This window comes from Palaemon carinicauda, chromosome 1, assembly GCF_036898095.1.
Source record: "Palaemon carinicauda isolate YSFRI2023 chromosome 1, ASM3689809v2, whole genome shotgun sequence".
Taxonomy (NCBI): domain Eukaryota; kingdom Metazoa; phylum Arthropoda; class Malacostraca; order Decapoda; family Palaemonidae; genus Palaemon; species Palaemon carinicauda.
In genome coordinates this window covers 53,057,723-53,078,719 of record NC_090725.1, presented here as the reverse complement: position 1 = coordinate 53,078,719, position 20,997 = coordinate 53,057,723, and the positions used below count along the sequence as shown (strand labels likewise).

Sequence of the window (20,997 nt, the reverse complement as noted above, 5' to 3'; positions counted from 1 at the left end):
CACTACGGAGTTTTCAACATCACAGTCTATGTCTGAGATCATAATAACAAACAGCAGTGCAGCTAATACCGTACCTTGTGGCACACCAGATATTACCTGGGCTTCATCTGATTTCTCATCATTTGCAACCACTATCTGTCTTCTGTTTTGCAGGAATTCTTTTACCCATTTTCCTATCTTTCCCACAATATTATGCTTTCTCATTTTTTTCTCCAATATGTTATGGTCTACCTTGTCAAAGGCTTTTGCAAAATGTAGATAGATCACATCTGTGTCTTTTTCATATATCATATTTTTGTATATGTTTTCATAGTGTGCTATCAGTTGGGTCTGTGTACTTTTTCCAGGCACGAAACCGTGTTGACCCATATTACACAAATTATTTTTAACCATATGGTTCATTATTTTCTTTTTTATTACCCTCTCATACACTTTCATAATATGTGATGTTAGACTAACAGGTCTATAATTGCTTGCCTCTAGTCTTGATCCACTTTTGAAGATAGGGGTTATATAAGCTAATTTATGTTTAACATATATCTCTCTCATATCTACACTTTGTCTTAGCAGTATTGCAAGCGGCTTCGCAATAGTGTTTGCAGTTTTTTAACAAAATTGCTGGAACTCCATCTGGTCCGGCTGCCAATCCATTTTTAATTTCGTTTATAGCCGTGACAGTATCTGCTTCCTTAATATCCATATCCGTTAGATATTCAACATTTTTTTCTCTCATTTCTGTTTCATTATTCTCATTCGCAATTCTTGGTGTGAACTCACTCTTATATTTTTCTGCTAATATGTTGCATATTTCCTTTTTTTCATTCGTTAGCCGTCCTTCAATTCTTAGAGGGCCTATTTCTAATCTCCCTTTATTCATCTTTTTCGCATAGGAGTAAAGTACTTTGGGGTTTCTTTTTATATTTTGAAGTGTCCTTTCTTATAAGCCCCTTTTTTCATTTTCTTTCGACTGTATAATCTTTTGTTCTGCATTTTCTATCTTACATTTTATTTCCCTCATTTTCCACACATTTTTTTCTTTTACAAGATTTTTCTTCCACTTTCTAATTTTCTGAAATAAGATCCTTCTGTCTCTTGGTATGCACGTCTTTTGTTTATTGTTTTTTTTTCGGTACATATTTTTCAACAATTTTCTCCAGTATTTTGTACAGTATGTCCGTATTTACCTGTATATTATCACTTACAAATACCTTTTACCATTCTTTATTCAGTTCTTCATTTATTTCTGACCATTTTATATTCTTACTATAAAAATTATATTTTCCATATCCTTCCCAAAGTTTTGTGCTTTTATTAATTCTGCGATCACTTGCTTTGGAATGGACTATCAATTCTATGACATTGTGGTCTGAAATTCCTGTGTTATACACTATTATTTCTTTAACATAATTCACCTCATTCACAAATACTAGATCTAGGACATTTTCCTTTCTTGTTGGAATGTGGTTTATTTGTTGCATATTATGTTCTAATAGCATATCTTGAAGCTTTTCAAATTGCCTCTTATCTTCTGCGCTACTATTACTCTCTTTTTTATATGTATACATACAACCACTTTCTTCTATCTGTTCTTTCCAATCCACGAAAGGAAAGTTAAAATCTCCGGATAGGAGTATATTCCAGTCTTTATGGTTTCTACGCCCTAGAGGGCGTATAAGGCGGAAGGCTCGTCCTCCCCTTCGCCGTCCTCTGCGGAGGAGACTCGCCGTTCACCGATCCTGCCAGCTACCACCTTAGACCTCTCCGGAGATCGTTCACGATCTCCTTCGGTGGAAGGTCGTCCTTCAGGACCCTTTGACCTGTCACCCTCCAGACCTGCTGACCTGCCGTCACCCTTCAAGGCTGCTGATCCTTTCATTGCACAGGCACCGTTCCCTTCGAGGCACAAGGGACTTGAGCGCAAAACTGCGTCTCAGTCCCTTAAGCGACAGGTACCCCCTGCGCGCCATCTCGCTGCTGTTCCTGACTTAGTGCCCCTGCACTCTCTTGCGTGCACGCGCCTGATCCTGTTCCTACGCGCCAGGGTCCCCCTGCGCGCCCACGATCTCCTGTGCACCAGGGCCCACCTGCAGTTCCTGCTATAACGCGCCAGCGCTCTCCTGTGCACACGCGCTCACCTGCGCACCAGCGCCCACCTGCAGTTCCTGCTACAGCGCTCAAGCGCTCTCCTACCCGTCAGCGCTCTCCAGTGCCTCAGCGCACTTCTGGAGTTAAGCGTGCAGTTGAGGTTTCTGATGCAGTGCGCAAGCGCTCACTGGCGCGCCAGCGCGCTCCTACATTCCAGGGCGTAGTTCAGGAGGTACCTAAGTTAGCGCACGGGCGCTCACAGGTACCCCTGCCCTCTTCTTCCAAAATGCACACCCCTGTGCGCCCGAATCCTGTTGCGCGCCGTGCGCGCCTACTCAGCAGCGCACACCTGCGCGCCCGAATCCTGTTGCATGCCCTGCGCTCCCATCGCCGCAGCGCACTCCTGTGCACCTGCATCCTGATGCGTGCCATGCGCGCCCGCGATCTCCTGCGCGCCATGCATGCCCGCGATCTCCTGCGCGCCCACGATCTTCTCAGGGGGCAGTTCCTGCACCATCTGCTCAACGCTCTCCTGCGCGCCAGCACACAAGTTCACCTTTGCGCTTTCACGAGGCTGCGCAATCGCGCCCTCTCCCCGTGCTTCCAGATACGCGCGCTCCAAGCCCACTCGCTAGGGACATTTCTCTGCACACACGCGCCCAACAGTCTCGCCCCCACGGGCTCCAGCAGGTTCCTGGGTGCCCGCGCACGCCCGAGCAGAGGGTTGCTCAATCTCCAGCTCCCATCCAGGCTTCAACCCTGCCCCACGTTCCAGCTCCTGCGCGCCGCACGCCCTCGCCATTACCTCAGTGCGCCCACGCCCCGCACGCCCTCGCCATTACCTCTGCGCGCCCACGCCCACGCGCCCTTGCCCTCGCGCGCAAGCTCGAAATTCCTACCTCGCACGATCCTTCCGCTCGCGATCCAGGGCAGGGCTCATTGCGCGACCACCAGCGCGATTTGCGCCGCGATCCCGCACGCGACTTCACGGGGCTTAAGGCGGACAGGTCATCGTATCGTTCCCCTCCTCGCAAGCGCAGAACAGCGCGCTCGCCGGAGGAGAGGAAGTTTCTGGACAGGTCTAAGGACTCTCTTTCAGCTTCATTTCAGGCGAACCCTCGTTTGTCAACTCCTCCTAGGGATCGATCGATCCCCTTCCCTCCAGAGGGAGTGTCTAACAGAGTGACTGTCAGCCAACAGCCCTGGTTTGGGACCATAGTCAGAGCTCTCATGCAGGCTTTTAAGCCTGTGTTCTCTGAACTGGGTCACAAAGCAGTAGCGACTTTGTCTCCCCTGAAGAGGAAGAGAGGAGTCCCCTCCGTGGTGACTTCTCCGAGGGCTAAGCTGTCTCCTCGGAAATCCTTGCGCAAGGCTCCCTCTCCCCCCCCCCAGACTTTCTCTCCCTCCTCTGCGGATGACGATTTTCCATCCTCAGGGTAGTCGGACGAGCTGGTCCGTTCCCCCATCGCACCAATGGAGGAAACTCTGCCTCTCCCTGAGAAGTTTTCTAAAGAGCCTTCATCTATCGTTACTAGAGTCCTGTATCCCTCCCAGGAGGGAGCCGAAGGACTCGAAGACTTTACCTAATTTTTCTGCAAGGATCAGACAGGAGCCAGCTAGACCTTCGGAGAATGTCCACGAGTCCCCCCAGGAAGAGCCACTGGGGACGGGAGACTTTGCTGCTATCCCTTCGGGAGGAGAGCTTCAAGAGTCAGAACATGCGTTCTGGCAAGTTCTGACCCTCATGAGAAATCTCAATGGGTTTCCGAACCCAGAGATTCCTCCTCGTGAGGGTAAGAACACGGTCTTGGACCGAGTCTACGGCACCAGAAACACTCTAGGGCCAGTGCAGCTTTGCCCTGGTCACAAGGGATGAAGAGTGCCAGAGACAAGGTCGAAGGCCATCTCTCTGAGCTTGCCTCCTCCAACAGATCCAGCGCCGGTAACAAGCTCCTCCCTCCTCCTCGAGTCCACCAGAGGAGGTATTTCGAGATCTTAGAGGAGACTTGTTTGGGTCTTCCCATTCACCATTCTGTGGAAGAACTCACTGGGGGAGTCCCTCTAGAGAGAGACTCCAACCGGCAGGTTTCGTATTCTGCTACTGAGAGCCTAAGCCAGGAGAAGGTGGCGAAGTGTGCCATGCAGGCAACCTCATGGCTTGACATCTGGTTGGGGTCTCTGGGCATCCTAGTGCGGTCTAAGGACCTGTCCAAGGAAAGAACCAGGAAGGCACTGGAAACATTCTTACTCTCAGGCAGGCGGACCATCGAGTTTCTGGCCCACCAAGTTTTGAGCTTGTTGGCCAATGCGATCCTGAAACGTCGAGACGCAGTTGCTGAGAGATTTCACCAGAAGGTCCCCAGTTCCGACATTAGCAGGCTCAGACACTCTTCTGTACTCGGTAAGAGTTTGTTCGAGCCTAAGGACGTGGAGCTAGCTGCTGAGAGGTGGAGGAAGTCCAACCAGGATTCCCTCCTCCCTAGGGTCCTGACATCGAGGCCCTACAAACCTCCAGCATCCTAACAGCCCCGTCCAGCTAAGAATGCAAAGACGACGACAGCAGCAAAGCCAAAGGTGTCTAAGCCCTTTCCCATCAAGGACAGGAAGGGCAGAAAGTCCTCCAGGGGAGGTAAAAATCGTAGAGGGAGCGGCCGAGGCCGTAAACGCTAGGATTGGCAATCCCCCTGCATGTCCACCAGTGGGGGGATGCCTACAAAGTTGCGCGACAAGGTGGCATTAACTCAGGGCAGATACCTGGACGATATCCGTAATCGGTCAGGGATATCGCGTCCCGTTCACATCATCTCTACCTCCCTTGACAGCAAAGCCAGTGTCATTGAGCTCCCTCACCATGGGATCAGTAAGGTGGCAAGCCCTCTGGGCAGAAGTCGAGACCATGTTGAAGAAGGACGCTCTCCAAGAGGTGGCAGACGGGTCCTCAGGCTTCTACAATCGACACTTTCTTGTAAAGAAGGCATCTGGAGGCTGGAGACCAGTCATCGACCTCTCGACCCTGAACGGGTTTGTCAAACAGACACCGTTCAGCATGGACAGGCAGACACGGTCAGACTTGCAGTGAGACCCCAAGACTTCATGTGTACACTGGACCTGAAGGACTCGTACTTCCAGATCCCAGTCCACCTGTCTTCGAGGAAGTACTTAAGATTTTGCCTAGACAACAAGATCTACCAGTTCAAGGTGCTGTGCTTTGGTCTCTCCACAGCTCCTCAAGTGTTCACCAGAGTATTCACCCTGATATCATCTTGGGCTCACAGGATCAATATCCGTCTCCTCCGTTACCTAGATGACTGGCTGATCCTAGCAGACTCGGAGGCAACCCTTCTTCGCCACCGAGACAAGCTCCTCGAACTTTGCCAGGATCTAGGGATCATGGTAAATCTCGAGAAGTCCTCTCTGCAGCCCTCTCAGAAACTGGTATACCTAGGCATGGTCATAGACACCAATCTCCACAAAGCATTCCCTTCAGATGACAGGATAGCAAGGCTGAGGAAGGTCGCAAGGCCTTTCCTCAAACGAGAAGAACTTCCAGCCCAAGCGTGGTTACGTCTCCTCGGCCACCTCTCTTCCTTGGCCACCTCTCTTCCTTGGCCCGTTTGGTTCCCAATGGTCGCATCAGAATGAGATCTCTCCAGTGGCGACTCAAGTCTCAGTGGAATCAAGGACATGATTCCCCGGACTCTCTGATCCCTAAGGGTCCCGCGGAACAGACGGACCTTCAGTGGTGTTTGGCAGACGAGAATCTACAAAGGGAGTGGATCTTCTCATCCTTCCCCCGGATTTGATGTTGTTTTCGGACGCATCAAAGATAGTGTGGGGGGCCCAAGTTCTGAACCACAGGACCTCGGCCTGTGATCAAAATCAGAAAAGCACCTCCACATAAACCTGATAGAAATGAAGGCCATATTCCTGGCACTTCGGAAGTTCCATCAGGTCCTGGTGGGCCACTCTGTGGTGGTGATGAGCGACAACACCACAGTGGTGGCTTATATCAACAAGCAGGGAGCTACCTTCTCAGAACAGCTATCCCATCTTGCAGTAGAGATACTGAGATGGTCCGAAGTCCACTGGGTCACACTTTCGGCTCGCTTCATTCCAGGCATGAGGAATGTGCTCGCCGACAGTCTGAGCAGAGCAACGCAGATAGTGAGTACCGAATGGTCTTTGGATCCTCAAGTAGCCAACAAAGTCCTGACTTTGTGGGGTTTCCCGACTGTGAATCTGTTCGCTACAGCACTGAACTTCAAGCTCCCGGTGTACTCCTCCCCAGTCCCGGACCCCAAGGCTCTCTGGTAAGATGCCTTCCAACAACGGTGGGACAACATCGCTGTTTACGCCTTTCCCCCGTTCTGTCTGATGAGGAGGGTGCTCAACAAGACCAGAATATCGGTCAACCTCTCGATGACCTTGATAGCTCCGCTATGGCCTCACGCAGAGTGGTTTCCGGACCTTCTGCAACTCCTTACGGAGCTCCAGAGAGAACTCCCTCCACGTTACGAGCTACTCAAACAACCACACGCCAACATCTTCCACAAAGCCGTAGCTTCGCTTCGACTTCACGCCTGCAGACTATCCAGCACCTCCTCGCTGAGAGAGGATTTTCGCAGCAAGTTGCGAATAGGATGTCTGGAAACCTGCGCAGGTCATCCGCAGGGGTCTACCAGGCGAAGTGGCAAGTTTTCTGTGGTTGGTGTCGTGGAAGGGGTATCTCTCCACTCGATCCCACTATTCCAGCAATAGCGGAGTTCTTCGTGTATTTGCGGGAAGAAATGCACCTTTCAGTCTCGGCAGTGAAAGGCTATCGCTCAGCCTTAAGTCTAGCCTTCAGGCTCAAAGGAGTGGACATTTCTTCCTCGCTGGAACTTTCTCTACTCATACGGTGTTATGAACTTACCTGCCCTCAGTCGGAAGTGAGACCTCCTCCATGGAACGTGGTTCGAGTTCTCACGTCTCTGAAGAGACCTCCCTACGAACCATTACGCCAGGCTTCAGATCGCCACCTTACTCGGAAGACGGTGTTCCTGCTAGCTTTGCCTTCGGCCAAATGAGTTGGCGAACTTCATGGTCTCTCATACGACATCGCCCATTCAAGGGGATGTGGGGAGGTAACGTTCAGGTTCGTCCCTGAGTTTGTTGCCAAGACTCAGAATCCGGGAGTGCCGGACCCTCGGTTCGACTCTTTCCCGGTTTCGAGTCTTTGTTCTGTAACAGGTGACCCAGACCATCTCCTACTGTGCCCAGTAAGGAGTCTGAGGTTGTATCTTAAAAGAACAGCTGAAGTTCGTCCCCAAGTGCAACCCTTGTTTGTGAGCACTGGGAAAACGAAGAGAAGGGTCACTAGGAATACCATCTCAGCCTGGATTCGCAAGGTAATACACATAGCCTTGAATCCTGACCCTCCTCCGTCACGTCGCCCTAGGCCACATGATGTCAGGGGCATAGCTATGTCCCTGGCCTTCAAGAAGAACTATTCAGTGACGCTGGGGTGTGGAAGCGTCAGACGACCTTCACAGCCCACTAACTGCAAGACGTGACACACAGGACACTCGATACGTTCTCTATCGGCCCTGTGGTGGCTGCACAACAGCCTGTCTAACCTCAGACTCCTTAATGGACAGGTAGCAGAAGGTTGAGGGCATTGCTACCCGGATTTAGTCTGCATGAATGAAAACGTTTGTCTGGCCCTTATTCTTTTCTTCATCCTCTCCTCCCTTGGAGAAAGCAGCATCCTGGGTTCTCTGCACAGCTGACCTCAAACCACTACAGGTAAGCCATGCTTCCTTGTATTCCTAGTATTAAGGTTAATACTGTTACGTCCCCATACCCTGACGAGGTGGTATTGGGAGAGTCCTAGCCTAGAATTCCATCTGAAGACCTCAATGTCAACTTCCTAGGACAAGTCATACTACTCACCTTCACACACAGCTTATGTATGCCGCAGCAGTTGCACAGCAATGCTAGCGAGGTGCAGGGACTCCTTATTTCCTGAGTACTTACATACTCAAATATTGAGTCCCCGGGCAAAGCCCAAGCCAGTATGGCAGGGATTTACCACTCTTCCTAAGGGGTGAGTCACCCATATCAAATAGCGTGGTTTGTATTTCAGTTACAGAACAAATGAAAAATTCGTAGATAATTTGTATTTTTCCTAACTATTCAAACCTTACCTATCTAATCAAATTTGCCCGCCAGCCCTGTCCCCCTTGAAGTCCTACCTCTAAGCAAAGTGAAGTATTCACAGGTGTGTGTGAGGGGTGGGGGTGGGGGGTAGCAAGCTACCCCTCCCTACCCCCCACTAACTAGCGGTGGGGTAGTAAACCCTCGTTAAAATTCCAATGGCTCGTCATTTGTCCTTTCAGCTACGCCGAAGTAATAACCCATATTAAATAGCTAAGGTTTGTATAGTTAGGAAAAATACATATTATCTACGAATTTGTCATGTTTCATAGGCTTAAGATTAAGTTGAAATAGATTATAACCTATTGAATAAAAATTTATAAAACCCATGTTACCATCTAAATATATATTCATTTTCAGCATTTGACCAGTTCCTTGAATGGACACAGCACTGTGAGCAACAAGAAATTATGACAAGACAGACAAAACAACAAAAAATGGACACAGGAGACAGCTCGGCTGGAAGACAAACATCTCTGACACAGCGGAAGTGCTGCCACCAGAAGTACCGAGTAAAACAGGCTCAGCAAGTTGTGAAAACTAACACTGGACCCCAAGGCTTATTGGACCTTGTATTACCAGATTAGTAAAATGAACGCCATGATGTTGCAGACATATTCAACCTTCTGCTTAAATGTTAGTATCCATCTTTAATATTTGTTTATTTTGTATAGTTAGTCAGCTCCATCTACAAGAATTAATCTGCCTCTAGTTTTGTTTTCAATTTTGGATGTAAGAGGGTTGTGTTGAATTGTTATAGCTTCCTTACATAATACACTTTCAAATTTATCATTATTAACTTTCATTAGGTCTATGCAAATGTGTCAATTTATATGAAGCAGGAAATTCAATGAAACCTACTATTAATTCTAGATTGTTTTGTATTAAACCATTCGTACTCAAACTTTAGGAGAATCAATTCTTCATATGAATATAGGGAATTTGGACATTTATTGCTGTTGTTGTTGTTATTATTATTATTATTATTATTATTATTATTATTATTATTATTATTATTATTATTATTATTATTATTTCTGGAGTCGACCCTCTTTTAAGCAGTTTTTTTTTTAAAGTGATTGCTGCCTCAGTGGCGTTAATTTTGTAATTAACTTTTTCTATTGTTCTTATTATCTTTTTCTCTTCATTGACACAATTTACCAGTAACTGGGAAAAGGACATATTTTCATTGGGAAGGTGATGGAAACCATATTCACAATTCATCTGCCGATCCAGTGAGAGAATTTTTATGAAAGGTGTACCACAGGGTAGTGTTCTGGGCCCTATCTTGTTCAACATATATACTATCGAGCTATCACACATCTTGAAAAAACAAAAAGTGGGCTTTAAACTATATGCAGATAATACTCAGTTCTATCTTTCAATTTCAACAATGCAAGATACAAAGAAGAAAATTGATGAGATAATGAATGAAATAAAAACATGGATGCAGAAGAAAAAGCTTAAATTAAATGATGACAAAACAGAATGTATGCATTTGGGCACAAAGGTGGCTTTCAAGAATTACGAGCTATTTCAAAGTATAAAAATTGGTGACGCTGATGTTAGGATTGTGCCTGTTGTGAAAAATTTGGGTATACTGATAGATTGTAATTTGTCAATGATGGATCAAATAGTGAACACAGTGAAAGTGTGTAACTATCACCTGAGAAACATAGCATTTATTGGAAAATATTTAACAGAGGGGAGTACAATTATTTTAGTGATGAGTCATGTAATATCAAGGCTTGATTATTGTAATTCTCTGTACTATAAATTGCCCAATACACTACTAAGAAAGCTTCAAAATGTGCAAAACCGGGCGGCTAGACTGATAAAAGGCATTAAACCTTGGGAGAGAATAACTCCTGCACTGATCGATCTACATTGGTTACCTGTTAAGGCTATAATTGAATTTAAAATTTGTTTGTTGACTCACAAAGCACTTACAAGTGATAAGCCTAAATATCTTCGTGATTGCTTGGTCCCCTACCCCCAAGCTACTAGCGCTGCTGTAAGAATTAGAAATGCGGATGATCCATATAGACTATACGAAATTAATGTGAATCATGCAATAGGAGGAAGAACTTTTTGTTATGCTGCACCGAGACTTCAACGACCTTCCACTTGATGTCAAGAATAGCAAAAATTTGGCAGCTTTCAAGAAAAACCTGTAGACATCTCTTTGGAAGGTGTTATGATAGTGATCTAAAAACTATTAAGCCTGAATACAAATGCTAGCGAATAACTGAAAAGATACAGAGCAAAATATTAACTGGAAAGAAATTATTTTTCACACACCAAGGCCCGCCTGAACGGAATCTTAGTGTCTGATGGAGGGTGAAAAATAAACCCCTAAAAGTAAAAGTAAAGTAATACATACTACGAAAGTACAGATAATAAGTACAAAGTATGAAACACTACCACAATGTCAGTGTGCACAAAGTAATGGTGACTCATGTACAAAAAATAAATTTCAAAATACGTGGAATTAAGTATAATACATCCCTCAACTGTTATACTTAATCCCACGTAATTTGAGATTTATTTTTGTACGATAATGACCATTACTTTGTGAACACAGATAGGGTGATAGTGTTTCATACTTTGTAGTTATTATCTGTACTTTCGTAGTATGTAGTGATATGTTAAAGATGAGTTGTGAATGATATGGTCTCCATCACCTTCCCAATGAAAATATGTCCCTTTCGCAGTTATTGGCGGATTGTAGCAATGAAGAGAAAAAGATAATAAAAAAATAGAAAAAGTTAATTAGAAAATTAATGCTACTGAGGCAGCAATCACTTTCAATAAAACCTATTATTATTATTATTATTATTATTATTATTATTATTATTATTATTATTATTATTATTATTATTATTATTATTATTATTATTATTATCAGTTATTGATCTTCAACACAGTATATTTACAACAATCGATAGCCCAATTATCTTCAGTTATTCTTATTTCTTTTACCCATTCTTTCCCATCGTTATCCCTACATTTACGGGTCGGTTATCTGATGGGGTTTTTACGATCGCATACCCTTCTAGTTACTAACCACAGCTAATGGCAATGGGCCTTACCTTTAACTAAACAATCCAACAGTAAGCCAACAGTAAAGGTTACCATTGTTTCTCTCGACCGATTTGCTTTAAATAAGACTTCTTTGACTTGGTTTGCATAGGACGTTGGGTTAACAGTTACATGGACTTACTGTATCATTAAGAAACTCTCTCTCTCTCTCTCTCTCTCTCTCTCTCTCTCTCTCTCTCTCTCTCTCTCTCTCTCAACATGGTATTTATCCCTAACATTCTGTTTTTTTCACAGATCCCATGGTTGAGGGTTGAGTGGCGCCTTGTCTCGAAGTAATGGAAAAAACATCTGGTAATCGAGGATGTTAAAGAAAAAAATAAAAAATAAATCATAAAAAGGAATATAAAATATAATTACAAAACAACACTTGGAAAAAAATCGAGATGAAAATAATTCCGTCGATAAAATAACAATTGTGTGAAATAGATCAAAAGGTGGATTTTATGTTAATGTGAAGCTTATTATGAAATCTCAATTGACTAAAAAATGCTGAAGTTAGATATCTATCATATGGAGATACGACGGACATGATGTTTGTTGAATTTCACTCCGTTAAGGAAAAATATAAGAATAACATAACTTTAGTAAATAAAAAGAAAGAACCCACAAGTAAGGAAATGTGTAAATAAAATTCCAAAATCAGTAGTATCCAATAAGCAGACAAAATAACAAATTGAAGGTAAAATGTAATAAAACTTCTAATTTCTATTTATCGTGAATATGTTAAAAGAATTAAAACTGTTTTTTTATGGAATTCTAGTTAAATGTACAGTATATAGTAGACAGAAGGTCGACAGTTACATGTGGAATATTTCCAAAGAAAAAAATTACCAGCTATAATGAATCATATTATGAATATGAATTCAAATATAACCAATATATTTGACGAAGAACAAAAGAAAACCCATAGATCATAATGGAAAATATCCTAGAAGAAAAATAAGAGAATACCATGGAATTAATCAAAGGTAATATGTTTTGGCTACACAGTCAGTAAGAGTTGATAGTGACTTCAAAAGAGCTGCTACAAGGAAATGAAGACCAAAAGAAGTAATCGTTGCCTTTGAAAATGCCCTTCATAAATGAGAAGTCGTATAGGTATATGTGATGATGAGTTACGTGTACCTCGTCAATGTGAAATTTTATGGAGAAAGTCAATGTCAAACCAGTGTATAAAGGGTAAATGTAGTAGGATATAAGAGCGAGAAGGATCAGTGGTGTAAATAAGGTGAAGTTATATGTTTATTCAAACGGGCTAGAAATCGTGTGAAATGTTCAAAGAATTAACAAAAATGAATATGGCTAAGGTTAAGGTACAATTGATATGCCATAAAAGTACTGTTTCTTTAATTCAAGCAACGAGGTATAAAACAAATGAAATGGGTAGAGATATGAAAATGCATACCATTGAAAATACGAGGGCATAAATGAGCATGAGCAAATGGAGGTACAATACAAGAATATTAGAAATGATAGTCTTAAAATATACAAGACAAATACTTTTTAAAATGAGATACTCTACGTTCTAAACAAGGGAAGCCAGAAAAAGGTATCTATATTGAAATATCCATGAAAACTACAAACAGCAGCTGGTAAACAAAGAATAGTCACTTGGAAGTATGGTGCTCTGGAGATGAATATTGATTTCTGACAGGAAGGCCCCCAACAATATACCTGGAAGATGAAGAACCTCGTATATTTTTTAATGCTGAAATTAATTGTTTACATTACTTCTGCTTGAAATCTGCACCTGCTTGAAATCTTCGCTATCTTAAAAGCAGAGGTGAGTTTTTGTTTGACAAACTTGTACTTGATCTCAGTAGGGTTTAAGGTATAAAGTCTTTCAAGAAGAAATTAAAAATCTTATTTTCAGTGTTTTACGATAGATAGGACTTTACAAATAATATGGAGTTTAAGAAAAAATATGTGTTATTCATCCAATTTAGAATTTCTTTAATGCAACGGTACGATTTGACATCATTTTAACCCATCTTATCATCAATGGAAATATCTAAATACAAATGTAATTGTTGTGAAAATATTTCTTGTTTATTGTGATGACAGATTTTGCGTCACTTTATCTGTCTGAGATATTTAATTCTAGTAATGTTTTTCCTTCCTAAGGATTCGTTTAGTATCAAAAGTTGAGAGAGAGAGAGAGAGAGAGAGAGAGAGAGAGAGAGAGAGAGAGAGAGAGAGAGAGAGAGAGAGAGAGAGAGAGAGAGAGAGAGAGAGAGAGGGGGGGGATACTTAAACAAGATTAAACAGTTTAAGTTGTGCCACGTTTAAAGCTGTCATAAAGAAAAGATATCTTTATTTATTGGGTTAACTTTTACATGTATATTACAAATTAAAGTTCGTCCCTATTCTTTAGATTGATGTTGCTACTTATTTGGACGTTCATACTACTGGAAGCGTAATTGATTATACAAGGTCCCTTAGCCTGCCAGGAGTAATTTTTATTCAATAAACCATCCTTACTTAACTTTCAAGTAGTTTTTATCGGGTCCCAAGTTGCAGGACCTACATTTTTTATCATATATATATACTTTGATATGTACTCCATACTAAAAATCAAATCCACACTTATAAATTATGTGAGAACGACATTTGTTTCTTCTTGAGAGACTAAAAGTTTGTTATTTCAAGAGGGAACTTAGTATGTCATTGTAAGGTTACACGTTTGAGATCTTGAAGTCGAAGACTGAATAACAGTTCTGATTGGCTGAAAGCTTTAACGAAAGTTTTCAGCTACTTTGCATTATAATTGCCAAGAGTTTTTTTTTTCTTTTCTTTTTGCGTGTTATTCAGTGTACCTATATTGCAAATGATGAAGCTTAGCGGTGGTTTACTGTTATGAGAGGGCTGACAGAGCTTTTAAAACCTGCAATAAGGCGCACAAAAAAGGTCTGTGAATAGAATTTCTATTTTTCTTAAATGTTATCTCTACGTTAAGGGGTCGGTTGCCTTAAGCACCTTCAGATATGGTTTACAATTTGGCAGAGGGTCTTTACGATAGCGTTTTCATGCAGTCATCAACCATAGTTACTGGCGGTTGGCCTAACCTTTGACTAAATAGTCCAAGTGCAAGGAAGCAGTCTCCTCATGTATTAACAGAGGCGTAGCCTTTCGCTAAAATGCAAGACTACAAAGCAGCAACTACGCATTTAGTGGCATTCTACGACATGCATGCCAGATAGAGACATTATTCTTACACCCCTACCTCAAGGCATAGGAATATAGAATTAATTGCTCACATATGTTTTCTAGATAATTCTAAAAGTTTATTACCAATAGAAGTTTTTATCATAATTTTCATGGGCTTATCTGTTCTGTGAAAAGTTATCCTTAAATGTAATACTGTGATGACGAAGCTCTGAGTTTGCTGCGAGCTTTTACTGGTGAAAGAATTTCAGCTGACATACTGATTTTTATGTGGTATTTAAATCATAATTCCGATAAAATAGTTATTGAGAAGTATATGCATCTCAATAAAACAAGAAACTATGACTTATGATTATATTTAACCTGCTTGTGTGGTTGCTCCGAGTCCATGCTACCAAATCTGACCTGTCATTCACTCTAGTACCTTACCATCTGCTCTCTTTATCTTTTTATCAAGACACTTTCCCCAATTTTAGGGGATAGCCAGGATCAAACAAAGGAACTAAAGGGACCTTTACTCTCTCCGCTCCTCCCAGCCTGATGAGGGATTCAGCCGAGTTTGGCGGGTAGTGCTAGGGTGCCACAGCACACCCTCACCCGGTATCCTCCAGAAATGTAGTTTCATACACTGAATTCCCTAATGCCCCTACCACTGTGGTCACCAAGGCAACCAGAGGAAGCAACAAGGCCTACCAAAACTACATCACAATCACTCGCCATTCATTCCTATTTCTAGCATGCTTTCTTGCCTCTCTCACATCTATCCTCCTATCACCCAGAGCTTGCTTCACTCCATCCATCCACCCAAATCTTGGCCTTCCTCTTGTACTACTCCTATCAACTCTTGCATTCATCACCTTCTATAGCAGACAACCACTTTCCATTCTCTCAACATGACCATACCACCTCAACACATTCATATCCACTCTAGCTGCTAAGTCATTTCTTACACCAATTCTCACCCTCACTACTAAATCATTTCTTACACCAATCCTCACGCTCACTACTTCATTCCTAACACTATCTAATTGAGATATACCAGCCATACTCCTCAGACACTTCATCTCAAACACATTCAATTTCCCTCTCTCCCTCACTTTCATTCTCCACAACTTCAATCTATACATCACAGTTGGTACAATCACTTTTCCATACAGAAATCTCTTTACATTCATACCTAACCCTCTATTCTTTACCACATCCTTCACTGCCCCCAACACTTTGCATCCTTCATTCACTCTCTGATATATATCTGCTTCCACTCCACCATTTGCTGCAACAACAGACCCCAAGTACTTAAACTGATCTACTTCTACTCCACCATCTGCAGCGACAATAAGCCCCCAAGTACTTTAACTAATCTACTTCCTCAAGTAAATCTCCCTTCAACATGACATTCAACCTCACATCATCTATCCTTCTCGTGCATCTCATAATCTTACTCTTACCCACATTAACTTTCCACTGCCTTCTGGCACATACCCTTCCAAACTCTGTCACTAATAGACCAAGCTTCTTTTCAGGGTCTGGTACCAGTACAGTATCATCTGCAAACAACAACTGATTTACCTCCCATTCATGATCACCCTCGTCTATCAGATTCAATCCTCGACCAAGCACTCAAGAAGTCACCTCTCTCCCCACTTAATCGAGAAAAAAAAAAAAAAAAACATGGTGGCATCACACATCCTGTCTCACCCTCACTCAACTGAAAACTCTATCATACACTTTCTCCAGATCCATAAACACAACATACACCTCCTTGCCTTTTGCTAAATATTTCTCACATACCTGCCTAACTGTAAAAATCTGATTCATATAACCCATACCTCTTCTGAAACCAGCCTGTACTTCTAAGACTGCATTCTCTGCCTTATCCTCAATCCTATTAATTAGTGCTCTATCATACACTTTTCCAACCACACTCAACAAACTAGTACCCCATAAATCACAATATTCATGCACATCTCCCTTACCCTTATATAGTAGAATATACACACACACATATACACAGTCTACTGGCACTATTGACAACATAGATTACATATTAAACAATCTCGCCAACCATTCAAGTACAGTCACACCCCCTTCCTTTAACATCTCACTCCTCACACCATCCATGCCTGGTGCCTTTCCTACTCTAGTGCTCTCCTCTCTTCCTCTCTTGTAATCTCTCTCTCTCTCTCATTCTCCTCTCTCATCACTTGCACCTCAACACCTGTAACAGCAATTATATCTGCCCCCCTATTATCCTCAATTTTCTGTGAACTTTCAAAATATTCCATCAACCTTTTCCTTGCCTCCTCTCCCTTTAACAATCTGCCATTTCCATCTGTCACTGTCTCTTCAATTCTCGTACCACCCTTCCTTACTCTCTTCACTTCTTTCCTAACTACCTCTTAGTTTCTTTATAAGAACGACCCAAACCTTGACCCCACCTCCAGTCAGCCGTCGTCTTTGCCTCGGCTACTTTACTTCCAAGTTTTCTCTCTACATCTTTCATACTTCTCTACACTATTACTCTGTAGCCATTCTTCAAATCCCCGCTTATCCTCTTTCCCCTTCATTTCTACTAACTCATTCTACCATCTCATTCTACCATTCACTACCCTTCCTCATGCTGCCTCCAACAATCCTCTTGCCACACACATGACTTGCTATTCAAACAAAATTTTCTTTTACAAATTTCCACTGCTCCTCTAAATTACGTTTCTCACACTTTCACGATGCCACATGCCATTTCCAAACTTTCTTGGTATTCCCTTTTTATCTCTGGTTTTATTAACTCTTTGACCTTCACTACCTCTCTTCAACATCCCCCAACTCTATTCCCCCAGTCTTCTGCTACAACTAATTTTCCTTCCACCAAAAAAATTATCAGACATACTACTAGCCATACCCCTAAACATGTGCCAGTATTTCAATCTTCCAAACATTCTTCTAGTTATCAACACATAATCCATTAATGTCCTTTCTACCACTCTTCCATTTGCCACCCTTACCTATGTATACATATCATCTTTCTTTAAAAAAAAAAAAAACTACAACTTATTACCAGCTCTTGCTCATCACATATCTACCAATCTCTCACCACTCTCATTTTCCCCTGGTACACCATACTTTCTAATGATACCTTCCTCTCCAGCACCCACTCTAGCATTTAAGTCCCCCATGACAACTACATAATTCCTTTTTCCCAGTCCTTCTACATACCTAGTTATTTCATTCCAGAATTCATTACGCTTTTCACTTTTCTCAAAACCTGGGCCATAAACACTAACAAAAGCCCAACATTCCCATCCCAGCCTAACCCTTACCCATATTAACCTAGATGACATCTCCTTCCATTCCACTAATTAACTTATCCATTCGCTCAGCAGTAAAGCCCTTCCTCCTTCAACCCCAGATACTCCACCAATCATTTCACCAAACTTCACTTCATCCTTCCTTTTTATCTTTTTCTCACACAAAGCCAATATATCCATCCTTCTATTCCTAAACATACTTTCAATCTCACATCTTTTACTCTCTATCGTACTATATCCAGGCACATTCAGAGACCCCAAAACTAGAGTGCGAGGAGCAGTCACTCCCCTCCCTCCCCCAGCTCCACCTAAACTCTGCTAACTAGTGAAAATGCAGGTTCCCCAGTTAAATCTCAATTGTAAATGGTACCAGTGTCAGGCTATGTTATCCAAATTCATTTATCTAATGTAATCTGTCTCATATATTCCCCCTTTTAACGAAGACATATGCTGTAATAATGTCGGTTTAATCTCTTACGAATTATGCTGTAGTTCGACAGTCCTAAACCGACAGACTATTTACCTCCTGGGGAAAAACCCCCTTGCCACTTCCCTAAATCATCCCTTCTTGATTAAGTCTTCAGTCATCTCCCATTGAAGTAATGTAGTATTTGTGAGGGTACTTCATTAGAATGACCATAAACTGTAAATCCTATTCCCTAAACTTGATCCACTTTAATTTCACAATTGACTACTGTATTGTTCTCAGCAACCAAAAACAAAAAGTCATTATTTTTGGAACTCTAGTTCCAAACTAGACTTAGCTTAGATGCTACATTAAAACTAACAAACGTAATATGCAAACGCTGAATGTTTGTTGAATGCAGTCAAATATTCAAATTATATATTACTATGTACGGTGTTACCTCTTAAATGTGTATATGCAATGATGATTCTATTCTCGTTGTTTAGCTTCTTGTACAAAGTTTCTAGTTTCTGTTGTAAATTCTAAGGCATACGTTTTTGGAATGATACAAACCTCATATCCACAAAGATAGTTAGTGCCACCAGTGCACCTCTCACTGTGCACTGTTGGCACTACCAAATGGTCTTTGCATTGGTCCTTTGGACCTCGGATATACCCACATTCTAACCTGTACAACTAACTTTCTTCTATGATGTTGTTCAACCTATCAGAAGATTAAGTGTGAATATGTTGTAACATATTCAATTGAATTGATATTCAAAACTATGATATTTCTATTCAAAGATGATCTTTTTTATAAAGAGGAGTTTTTTTTTTTTTAGCAAGGCAATCAAGATCAGAAATGGATATTGGAGATATCTCAGGCACTGTACAAGTATCTCTGGGACAATAAGAGCTAGGGTTGCCACTACAAATAATAGGGAGACAGGAACGGCAGGCGGCAGAAGTTATATAAGAAGCAGTCAAGGATTTGACCTTGGAGGGGCTTTTCAGCAAAACGGCCTAATTGCTAGTATACATTTGCATTTTATGTTTTGCTGAATTCGTCAGCTTCATCTACATAAGTTAATCTTTTACTTTTACTTTTACTTCCAATGTTAAGTGTAGGAGCGGTGTGTAGAAGTTTTAAGGATTTCTTGGAGGTGGTGTATCGGAAAGGTCCTTGAAAATATTTCTTCTCGTTATTTTTTTCATTAACATAAACTCTGTTCTAATCTAGTCTCTGTAGAGTTTCAATCTAAATAAAGTAGGAAATGTAACCAGAATAGAATTTATAATAGATTGGTGATTCTATGTCAAACAATTTGTGCTCAAAATTTAGTAAAATAAAATTCTAAAATAATAAAAAAGATCAATTTTGAGATCATTATTTCTATTATATGAAATATATCCTAATTTCAATCAATATTTATAAAATAATTTTTTGACCAACTATCTCTACAGTTATTCCGATACTTTCTTTATGATTGTGTTTTATGTGTCTTGAAATGTTTAATATTATCAATTTACTCTCAAATTGTTTTCTTTAAACAGGTTTTCATTGCTGTGACCTAGAAAGGGTTAACAGTTATGCTGTCTTCTTGTGCATCTCAGAGAAACTCTCTCTCTCTCTCTCTCTCTCTCTCTCTCTCTCTCTCTCTCTCTCTCTCTCTCTCTCTCTCTCTCTCTCTCTCTCTCTCTCTCTCTCTCTCTCTCTCTCTCTCTCTCTTTTTATTATTCTCAAGATTTTCCTCTTCAGGTGCCATGGTCGAGTGCTGAGTCGTGCCGTGTAAAGAAGTTACGAAAAGAAACTCTGACAATCGAGGATATTAAAGATGAAAATCAGTAACAATAAAAAACAGGAATATTATGAAATTTAAAAGAAAACTCTATTAGTATATATACTGAGGACAATATTATATAATAATGAAATAATGTTTATTGTATGCAATGAAGAAGCTAAATCAACATGCCAATTTATAGTAGGCCTACAAAGAACGTGAAACTTCTGGTGGGAAATTAATCAAAAGATGAATATCATACTAATGGAAAGCTTATCATTTAATATCATGCATGATACTGCAACTAATAGACAAATTATTGTTATCATCCGGAATATTTTGTAATGCCCCTTTCACACGAGGAGCATATCCATGGGAGGTGGGAGGTGTTGAGACAATGTTACCAATTTTGTGGTAAGGGTGGTGATTACAAGTGTAGATGGCATCATAGACGAAGAAACCATAGGCAAACTATCGAAGTGTCTATGCCCATTGTTGAAGCACTGGGTGGGTGCCTTACTAAGGACCACGCTGACTGGCCTGGCTCCAGCTGCTCTCTGACCGGCGTCTGGACCAAGTCATAAATTTGCGTACCTGGCCTACTATCTGCCTAGGACTGTTTAATCTAGTAACACTGTTTTAAAGCAAGATCATTACTGGCGAATCAGAATGCCCACTCTCCATCTGCCCCTCGTGTGGAAGGGGCCTAACCGAAACTTCATCCACAGGAGAGAACCAAATCCTATATGAAATGCTGAGGCCCTTTCCTGATGATACTGAAAAATACTGGGTGTAAAGTTTGTTGAATGACATTCTCTGAAAGAAAATGGACAGATGATTGAGATTCACACAATGGGGAACTTCAGTAAATAAAAAAAAAGATACAAGTAAAGATATATGTAAATAAAGTTAGAGTCAAACAATTTGAAGCCATGGTGGAATAAAACTCCTAATTTCT

General features: G+C 41.6%; 1 long non-coding RNA gene across 3 annotated transcripts in view; it reads left to right on the top strand.

The window, feature by feature from the left end:
- Positions 1 to 19,303, top strand: part of LOC137648201 (uncharacterized) — a 378,025-nt gene extending 358,722 nt beyond the window's left edge. For 2 of the 3 annotated variants that reach the window (XR_011045594.1, XR_011045595.1), the window contains exons 2-4: positions 8,641 to 8,916; positions 11,617 to 13,165; positions 19,101 to 19,303. This is a non-coding gene — a long non-coding RNA (uncharacterized lncRNA). The remainder of the gene's footprint in view (positions 1 to 8,640; positions 8,917 to 11,616; positions 13,166 to 19,100) is intronic. The other variant, XR_011045593.1, reaches the window with a different exon arrangement.
- Positions 19,304 to 20,997: the final 1,694 nt, after the last annotated feature.